This window comes from Bombus huntii, unplaced genomic scaffold (assembly GCF_024542735.1).
Source record: "Bombus huntii isolate Logan2020A unplaced genomic scaffold, iyBomHunt1.1 ctg00000176.1, whole genome shotgun sequence".
NCBI lineage: Eukaryota > Metazoa > Arthropoda > Insecta > Hymenoptera > Apidae > Bombus > Bombus huntii.
The window spans coordinates 30,001-40,000 of NW_026099414.1; the positions used below are offsets into that span (position 1 = coordinate 30,001).

General features: G+C 44.3%; 1 long non-coding RNA gene and 1 other non-coding gene across 2 annotated transcripts in view; both read left to right on the forward strand.

Annotated features, from left to right (window-relative positions):
- LOC126877487 (uncharacterized) overlaps window positions 1-10,000 on the forward strand; it is a 64,138-nt gene that overhangs the window by 11,506 nt on the left and 42,632 nt on the right. The gene's annotated exons all lie outside the window — the stretch shown is intronic.
- On the forward strand, window positions 4,739-6,661 carry LOC126877490 (small subunit ribosomal RNA). The gene has a single exon (XR_007695069.1). It is a non-coding gene; the product is annotated as a small subunit ribosomal RNA (ribosomal RNA).

Genomic DNA, 10,000 nt, shown 5'->3' on the forward strand with positions numbered 1-10,000 from the left:
CACTTTATTTTTTTAAAAAATTTCATCCTCCGGACCAACGTGACCGGGACGTTGGAACTTAGAATTTTTTCGCCCCGTTACGAAAGTACCGAAAGTTCAACTCGAAATAACTCGCTAAAAAGCGTTATAACGTATCGAAATTTTGCGTGAAATCGTTACGTTTCGACGAAATCTAGTCGAAAGTAGCGATTTCACTTTATTTTTTTAAAAAATTTCATCCTCCGGACCAACGTGACCGGGACGTTGGAACTTAGAATTTTTTCGCCCCGTTACGAAAGTACCGAAAGTTCAACTCGAAATAACTCGCTAAAAAGCGTTATAACGTATCGAAATTTTGCGTGAAATCGTTACGTTTCGACGAAATCTAGTCGAAAGTAGCGATTTCACTTTATTTTTTTAAAAAATTTCGTCCTCCGGACCAACCTGACCGGGACGTTGGAACTTAGAATTTTTTCGCCCCGTTACGAAAGTACCGAAAGTTCAACTCGAAATAACTCGCTAAAAAGCGTTATAACGTATCGAAATTTTGCGTGAAATCGTTACGTTTCGACGAAATCTAGTCGAAAGTAGCGATTTCACTTTATTTTTTTAAAAAATTTCATCCTCCGGACCAACGTGACCGGGACGTTGGAACTTAGAATTTTTTCGCCCCGTTACGAAAGTACCGAAAGTTCAACTCGAAATAACTCGCTAAAAAGCGTTATAACGTATCGAAATTTTGCGTGAAATCGTTACGTTTCGACGAAATCTAGTCGAAAGTAGCGATTTCACTTTATTTTTTTGAAAAATTTCATCCTCCGGACCAACGTGACTGGGACGTTGGAACTTAGAATTTTTTCGCACCGCTACGAAAAGGCCGAAAGATCCCCTCCAAATAACTCGTTAAAAAGTGTTATAACGTACGAATATTTTTCAAGAAATCGTTATAACTCGATAAAATACGTCGGGATTAAGCGTTTATATCGTCGGCAGACGGATATAAAAACGTTTGGACCGACACGACCGGTCGTTGGAACATAGAAAAATTCCGAGCCGGTACGTTGGGACTTAGAAAAATTCCGAGGGCGAAAAAGTTTTTTCGAGTTTATTCGTTAAAAAGCGTTACAAGGTATGAATTTTTTTGCATAAATCGACGTAACTCGACGAAATACGTCGGGATTAATGGTTTATTTCCGTCCGAGAACGATTTTTAAAAACGGACCTATGCGGCCGGTCGTTCGTACTTGGAAAATTTTCGGACCGAACACTCTTTTTCGATTAATTCGTTAAAAAGCGTTATAACGTACGAATATTTTTCAAGAAATCGTTATAACTCGATAAAATACGTCGGGATTAAGCGTTTATATCGTCGGCAGACGGATATAAAAACGTTTGGACCGACACGACCGGTCGTTGGAACATAGAAAAATTCCGAGCCGGTACGTTGGGACTTAGAAAAATTCCGAGGGCGAAAAAGTTTTTTCGAGTTTATTCGTTAAAAAGCGTTACAAGGTATGAATTTTTTTGCATAAATCGACGTAACTCGACGAAATACGTCGGGATTAATGGTTTATTTCCGTCCGAGAACGATTTTTAAAAACGGACCTATGCGGCCGGTCGTTCGTACTTGGAAAATTTTCGGACCGAACACTCTTTTTCGATTAATTCGTTAAAAAGCGTTATAACGTACGAATATTTTTCAAGAAATCGTTATAACTCGATAAAATACGTCGGGATTAAGCGTTTATATCGTCGGCAGACGGATATAAAAACGTTTGGACCGACACGACCGGTCGTTGGAACATAGAAAAATTCCGAGCCGGTACGTTGGGACTTAGAAAAATTCCGAGGGCGAAAAAGTTTTTTCGAGTTTATTCGTTAAAAAGCGTTACAAGGTATGAATTTTTTTGCATAAATCGACGTAACTCGACGAAATACGTCGGGATTAATGGTTTATTTCCGTCCGAGAACGATTTTTAAAAACGGACCTATGCGGCCGGTCGTTCGTACTTAGAAAATTTTCGGACCGAACACTCTTTTTCGATTAATTCGTTAAAAAGCGTTATAACGTACGAATATTTTTCAAGAAATCGTTATAACTCGATAAAATACGTCGGGATTAAGCGTTTATATCGTCGGCAGACGGATATAAAAACGTTTGGACCGACACGACCGGTCGTTGGAACATAGAAAAATTCCGAGCCGGTACGTTGGGACTTAGAAAAATTCCGAGGGCGAAAAAGTTTTTTCGAGTTTATTCGTTAAAAAGCGTTACAAGGTATGAATTTTTTTGCATAAATCGACGTAACTCGACGAAATACGTCGGGATTAATGGTTTATTTCCGTCCGAGAACGATTTTTAAAAACGGACCTATGCGGCCGGTCGTTCGTACTTAGAAAATTTTCGGACCGAACACTCTTTTTCGATTAATTCGTTAAAAAGCGTTATAACGTACGAATATTTTTCAAGAAATCGTTATAACTCGATAAAATACGTCGGGATTAAGCGTTTATATCGTCGGCAGACGGATATAAAAACGTTTGGACCGACACGACCGGTCGTTGGAACATAGAAAAATTCCGAGCCGGTACGTTGGGACTTAGAAAAATTCCGAGGGCGAAAAAGTTTTTTCGAGTTTATTCGTTAAAAAGCGTTACAAGGTATGAATTTTTTTGCATAAATCGACGTAACTCGACGAAATACGTCGGGATTAATGGTTTATTTCCGTCCGAGAACGATTTTTAAAAACGGACCTATGCGGCCGGTCGTTCGTACTTAGAAAATTTTCGGACCGAACACTCTTTTTCGATTAATTCGTTAAAAAGCGTTATAACGTACGAATATTTTTCAAGAAATCGTTATAACTCGATAAAATACGTCGGGATTAAGCGTTTATATCGTCGGCAGACGGATATAAAAACGTTTGGACCGACACGACCGGTCGTTGGAACATAGAAAAATTCCGAGCCGGTACGTTGGGACTTAGAAAAATTCCGAGGGCGAAAAAGTTTTTTCGAGTTTATTCGTTAAAAAGCGTTACAAGGTATGAATTTTTTTGCATAAATCGACGTAACTCGACGAAATACGTCGGGATTAATGGTTTATTTCCGTCCGAGAACGATTTTTAAAAACGGACCTATGCGGCCGGTCGTTCGTACTTAGAAAATTTTCGGACCGAACACTCTTTTTCGATTAATTCGTTAAAAAGCGTTATAACGTACGAATATTTTTCAAGAAATCGTTATAACTCGATAAAATACGTCGGGATTAAGCGTTTATATCGTCGGCAGACGGATATAAAAACGTTTGGACCGACACGACCGGTCGTTGGAACATAGAAAAATTCCGAGCCGGTACGTTGGGACTTAGAAAAATTCCGAGGGCGAAAAAGTTTTTTCGAGTTTATTCGTTAAAAAGCGTTACAAGGTATAAATTTTTTTACGGGAATCGTTCTATCTCTATTAAATACGTCGGGATTAAACATTTTTATCGATTTTTTCAAAAAATTAGCGTTCGTCGAACTGACACGACTGGGATATTTTTCTAATTTTTTCGTTAATTAACGTTACAAGGTATATATTTTTTTGCATATTTCTACTTATTTTAACGTATTGTAATTGATTATAAACTTATTTTTTGTCCGTATTCGATAAAAGAGTATGTTTACTGATGCAATTTTTCGGTGAAAAAAAAAATTAATTTTTTGGTAAAAATGCATTTCTATTATGTTAATAAAACGTCTGGTAATGTATTTCGATGGTTGGATATTGGCTTTGTATAGTAGTGATCGAGCGTTCGCGAGACTAAGTTCCAGCGTCCCTTCCGAACGGTACGTTGCTACGGAGGTTTTGCACCGTAAGCGCGCGGCCGCTAGCCCGGCCGGCGCCGGCCTTCCGGCTGGCGCTTTCGTATCTATAAGAGAGACGTCGAGCCGGACGGTTCGGTCGGAACAGCGTTGAGCGCGTGGCTATTCTACGGCCTCGGTTGAGAATTCAGTCACCGCTCCTCGAGTCTTAGTGTATTTTACGCTATTTCTCGACTGTTCCTCCGTTCTCGTTCTGGTTTTTTCTCTACACTGCTGCGCCGCGGGTCGCTGTCCTGGACGTAATGACCAAATATCGTGGCAAGGTTCCCCTGAGTCGGGAAGCTGGTGACCTGTGTGTACGTATTCTAACAAAAATTGTTAGATGCGTGTGTGCTTGTACTAACTGAGCATCGATTCATTCAAAAGAGTATAACCGTCTGCTTTCTATAAAAACTTCTGCTTTCGCAGAAGTATCCGATGAGGCGGTAGGAGCGTACTATCTTTGCGTAGTATGTCTTCTGCCGAAAATGTTCTACCGATTGAAAGAATATTCTTACGGTATGTCCAGCGCGACGCACTGGGATACGCGCTTGTTCGTTCAGCGTGAGGTGCGTATACGTGCTTTACCGCTAAGATATTCTAATAAGTCTTTTTACACGAAGACAGCATTATGGAAATGTTCCTTTAGAAGTACGATTCTAAACATTTTATATAAGACTATGAGAAAGAGAGAGAGAGAAGAGAGGAGGTGGAGTTGAGAATTACAAAGTGGCTGCGAGCGGCGTTCGAAGATTATTACTGAACTATGGGTGTATCTCGAACGTCGCTAGGAGATATATTTTATAGATATATCTATCTTAAGAACGAAAAGTCTCGTCGTACGGTGCTTACGTCCCACCTACGACACGAAGAGAACTTAAACGAAATTTATAAGAATTGTTATACGAATAAGATCCCTGGTTGATCCTGCCAGTAGTCATATGCTTGTCTCAAAGATTAAGCCATGCATGTCTCAGTACATGCCGCATTAAGGTGAAACCGCGAATGGCTCATTAAATCAGTTATGGTTTCTTAGATCATACCTACATTTACTTGGATAACTGTGGTAATTCTAGAGCTAATACATGCAAACAGATTCCGACCAGAGATGGTAGGAATGCTTTTATTAGATCAAAACCAATCGGTGGCGGATGGCTCGTCTGTCCGTCCATCGTTTGTTTTGGTGACTCTGAATAACTTTGTGCTGATCGCATGGTCATCTAGCACCGGCGACGCATCTTTCAAATGTCTGCCTTATCAACTGTCGATGGTAGGTTCTGCGCCTACCATGGTTGTAACGGGTAACGGGGAATCAGGGTTCGATTCCGGAGAGGGAGCCTGAGAAACAGCTACCACATCCAAGGAAGGCAGCAGGCGCGCAAATTACCCACTCCCGGCACGGGGAGGTAGTGACGAAAAATAACGATACGGGACTCATCCGAGGCCCCGTAATCGGAATGAGTACACTTTAAATCCTTTAACGAGGACCAATTGGAGGGCAAGTCTGGTGCCAGCAGCCGCGGTAATTCCAGCTCCAATAGCGTATATTAAAGTTGTTGCGGTTAAAAAGCTCGTAGTTGAATCTGTGTGTCACAGTGTCGGTTCACCGCTCGCGGTGTTTAACTGGCATTATGTGGTACGTCCTATCGGTGGGCTTAGCTCCTCGCGGGCGGTCCAACTAATATCCCATCGCGGTGCTCTTCACTGAGTGTCGAGGTGGGCCGATACGTTTACTTTGAACAAATTAGAGTGCTTAAAGCAGGCTACCTTCGCCTGAATACTGTGTGCATGGAATAATGGAATAGGACCTCGGTTCTATTTTGTTGGTTTTCGGAGCCCCGAGGTAATGATTAATAGGGACAGATGGGGGCATTCGTATTGCGACGTTAGAGGTGAAATTCTTGGATCGTCGCAAGACGGACAGAAGCGAAAGCATTTGCCAAAAATGTTTTCATTAATCAAGAACGAAAGTTAGAGGTTCGAAGGCGATCAGATACCGCCCTAGTTCTAACCATAAACGATGCCAGCCAGCGATCCGCCGAAGTTCCTCCGATGACTCGGCGGGCAGCTTCCGGGAAACCAAAGCTTTTGGGTTCCGGGGGAAGTATGGTTGCAAAGCTGAAACTTAAAGGAATTGACGGAAGGGCACCACCAGGAGTGGAGCCTGCGGCTTAATTTGACTCAACACGGGAAACCTCACCAGGCCCGGACACCGGAAGGATTGACAGATTGATAGCTCTTTCTTGATTCGGTGGGTGGTGGTGCATGGCCGTTCTTAGTTGGTGGAGCGATTTGTCTGGTTAATTCCGATAACGAACGAGACTCTAGCCTGCTAAATAGACGTAACTTATGGTATCTCGAAGGCCCCCGGCTTCGGTCGGTGGGTTTTTACTACCAACGTACAAACAAATCTTCTTAGAGGAACAGGCGGCTTCTAGCCGCACGAGATTGAGCAATAACAGGTCTGTGATGCCCTTAGATGTTCTGGGCCGCACGCGCGCTACACTGAAGGAATCAGCGTGTTTTCCCTGGCCGAAAGGCCCGGGTAACCCGCTGAACCTCCTTCGTGCTAGGGATTGGGGCTTGCAATTATTCCCCATGAACGAGGAATTCCCAGTAAGCGCGAGTCATAAGCTCGCGTTGATTACGTCCCTGCCCTTTGTACACACCGCCCGTCGCTACTACCGATTGAATGATTTAGTGAGGTCTTCGGACTGGTGCGCGGCCAATGTGATAAGCATTGCCGATGTTACCGGGAAGATGACCAAACTTGATCATTTAGAGGAAGTAAAAGTCGTAACAAGGTTTCCGTAGGTGAACCTGCGGAAGGATCATTAACGATACGATACCAAAAGAATTTGACTTGAACACATATAAAAACTATGAAATATATATCACAATGGTCGGTAAGGAGCCGTACTCCTCCTGTATCGACGAAAGTATATACGACGTATTAACAAGCTATATACTTTAACAAACGAAAACGCCAGGGAGCTTGGCAACCTCCGTTGGCACGAATAGAAATATTCTTAAGGAGGAGACGACCCTCCAGCTACGGAATTATACGAAGAGAAGGTGGCACTCTCTCTCGATCATCGGGATGAAGAGATATATATATACAAGTATAAAAACGAAATGCGAATGAAACTTATTCGAGGCGCCTGCGTGAGGTCGTAAACAGAAAGACCCGCCGTCTCCGAATAAAACATATAACATATAATATATATATATATGAAATTCTAATAAAAGGGAACTCTAGCTTCGAAAGAGCCAACAAAAGTTAAGGCTCGATATCAAACGAAAAAATTACGATGGAAACCAGGTGTAAAGAGAAATGCAGTCGTGGCGCCTGCGAGAGGCCGTACACAGAAAGACCCGCCGTCACGATCTCGTATTTCGTATTTGCATCGTGGAAACCGTACAAACGAAATATAAAAGTCCATGCAAACTAATAAGAAAATCTCTAAAGTGCCTCGTGTCGGAGTGATCATGCTCGCCTATTCTCTTCTATGTTTCGTGGTCTGTGTTGCGTTTGTTCTCCTCCTAGCAACGGGACATATCGAAGACTCCTCTTTGGGATCGAACGAAGCGTCTAGAACGAGTCGACGAGAGCGAAAGAACTTGTAGCGAGTCGCGCAGAGCGAAAGGATACCGATATACATCTTCGAAGGTTCTCTTCGAAGATCCATGGATACCTTCTGCGTCGACTTCTCTCGTCTCTTTCATCGAAACTCTCGTCGTTCTCGAAACGTGCTTCCTACCCAAAGGGCGTGTGCTCTTCGTATGTCGTTTCGTTCGAAATAACGAAACCACGTGTAACATACTCGTGGATCGGGTAACCTAGAACGAAGACGCATCGCGTGGATGTTGGCCCGCTATGCGACGATGACCGATGATGATGATGATGATGATGATGATGATATGATGATGATGTCGATGTCGACGACGACGACGATGAAGACGATGTGTAGCAACGATTCGTAACTAGTCTAGCCGAAGTTCGTTCAGAGGGGAACGCCGCCGGCTTCGAAGCCTCGATGTCGTGAGTCGGACACCCGTGCCGTCGCTAGAGTTTTTCAAACTCTGCTTCTGGATATTGGGACGAAAGACCGCTCGAGGACGACGACAGCCGTGCGTGCGTATCCCATCGAATTTTTTTTACACCACCTGAACGAGACTAAAGTTTCGTCTAGTTGATCGTCTACCGTCGCATAATGTATATTATATACCGTTCAGAGGGGACCGGCTGTCTATCCTCGTTGTCGTGAGTCGGACACCCGTGCCGTCGCTAGAGTTTTTCAAACTCTGCTTCTGGATATCGGGACGAAAGACCGCGCGAGGACGACGGATGCGAGTCCCATCGAATTTTTGACTTACACACTACCTGAACGAGACTTAAAGTTTCATATTATATACCGTTCAGAGGGGACCGGCTGTCTATCCTCGTTGTCGTGAGTCGGACACCCGTGCCGTCGCTAGAGTTTTTCAAACTCTGCTTCTGGATATCGGGACGAAAGACCGCGCGAGGACGACGGATGCGAGTCCCATCGAATTTTTGACTTACACACTACCTGAACGAGACTTAAAGTTTCATATAATATACCGTTCAGAGGGGACCGGCTGTCTTTCCTCGTTGTCGTGAGTCGGACACCCGTGCCGTCGCTAGAGTTTTTCAAACTCTGCTTCTGGATATCGGGACGAAAGACCGCGCGAGGACGACGGATGCGAGTCCCATCGAATTTTTTATTTACACACTACCTGAACGAGACTTAAAGTTTCATCCAGTTTGTCGTCTATCATCGCATATATAATATACCGTTCAGAGGGGACCGGCTGTCTATCCTCGTTGTCGTGAGTCGGACACCCGTGCCGTCGCTAGAGTTTTTCAAACTCTGCTTCTGGATATCGGGACGAAAGACCGCGCGAGGACGACGGATGCGAGTCCCATCGAATTTTTGACTTACACACTACCTGAACGAGACTTAAAGTTTCATATAATATACCGTTCAGAGGGGACCGGCTGTCTTTCCTCGTTGTCGTGAGTCGGACACCCGTGCCGTCGCTAGAGTTTTTCAAACTCTGCTTCTGGATATCGGGACGAAAGACCGCGCGAGGACGACGGATGCGAGTCCCATCGAATTTTTGATTTACACACTACCTGAACGAGACTTAAAGTTTCATCCAGTTTGTCGTCTATCATCTCATATATAATATACCGTTCAGAGGGGACCGGCTGTCTATCCTCGTTGTCGTGAGTCGGACACCCGTGCCGTCGCTAGAGTTTTTCAAACTCTGCTTCTGGATGTTGGGACGAAAGACCGCGCGAGGACGATGGATGCGTGTCCCATCGAATTTTTGATTTACAAGACACACACTACCTGAACGAGACTAAAGTTTCATCGAGTTTATCATCGCATAACCCGTTCGGAGGGGACCGGCTGTCTATCCTCGTTGTCGTGAGTCGGACACCCGTGCCGTCGCTAGAGTTTTTCAAACTCTGCTTCTGGATATCGGGACGAAAGACCGCGCGAGGACGATGGCTGCGAGTCCCATCGAATTTTTGTTTTTTTTTTTTTTTTTAAAGAAAAAACACCACCCGAACGGAGATGTGTTCTATCTTTCGTCGATTTTTCATGCTTTCAGTCGGTCGCGTGGTCGCCATCCGTTCGGAGGGGATCGCCGGCTTCGAAACCTCGATGTCGTGAGTCGGACACCCGTGCCGTCGCTAGAGTTTTTCAAACTCTGCTTCTGGATATTGGGACGAAAGACCGCTCGAGGCGGACGGCCGCGCGAATCCCATCGAATCTTTACTATCACCCGAACGATGGAGAGATGCACGCGCGCTGTTTCTTGAATAATTGGACGAGAGAGTAGAATCAAACACATATATAACATGGGCTAGCCACCGTGCTTACTCGTTCGCGAGATCGTGTGCTGTACAGAGGATTCAGAATCGGGTGTATATATCCCCGTCGTTTCCTGACGAACGGAGCTTCGATCTCGATGGTTGTTATATATCATAATGTACTTTACGCCCGGCCGGCGAACGCGCGTATCTTCGCGCGTTCGTCGTTTTCTTTTTTTTTCGAACGTTTTTGTGTCGTCAATCCTATGGCGACTTCTGCGCGTTCGATTCCCGTTGGTCGAACGTGACGGAACTCGGCTTCGCTAGAACC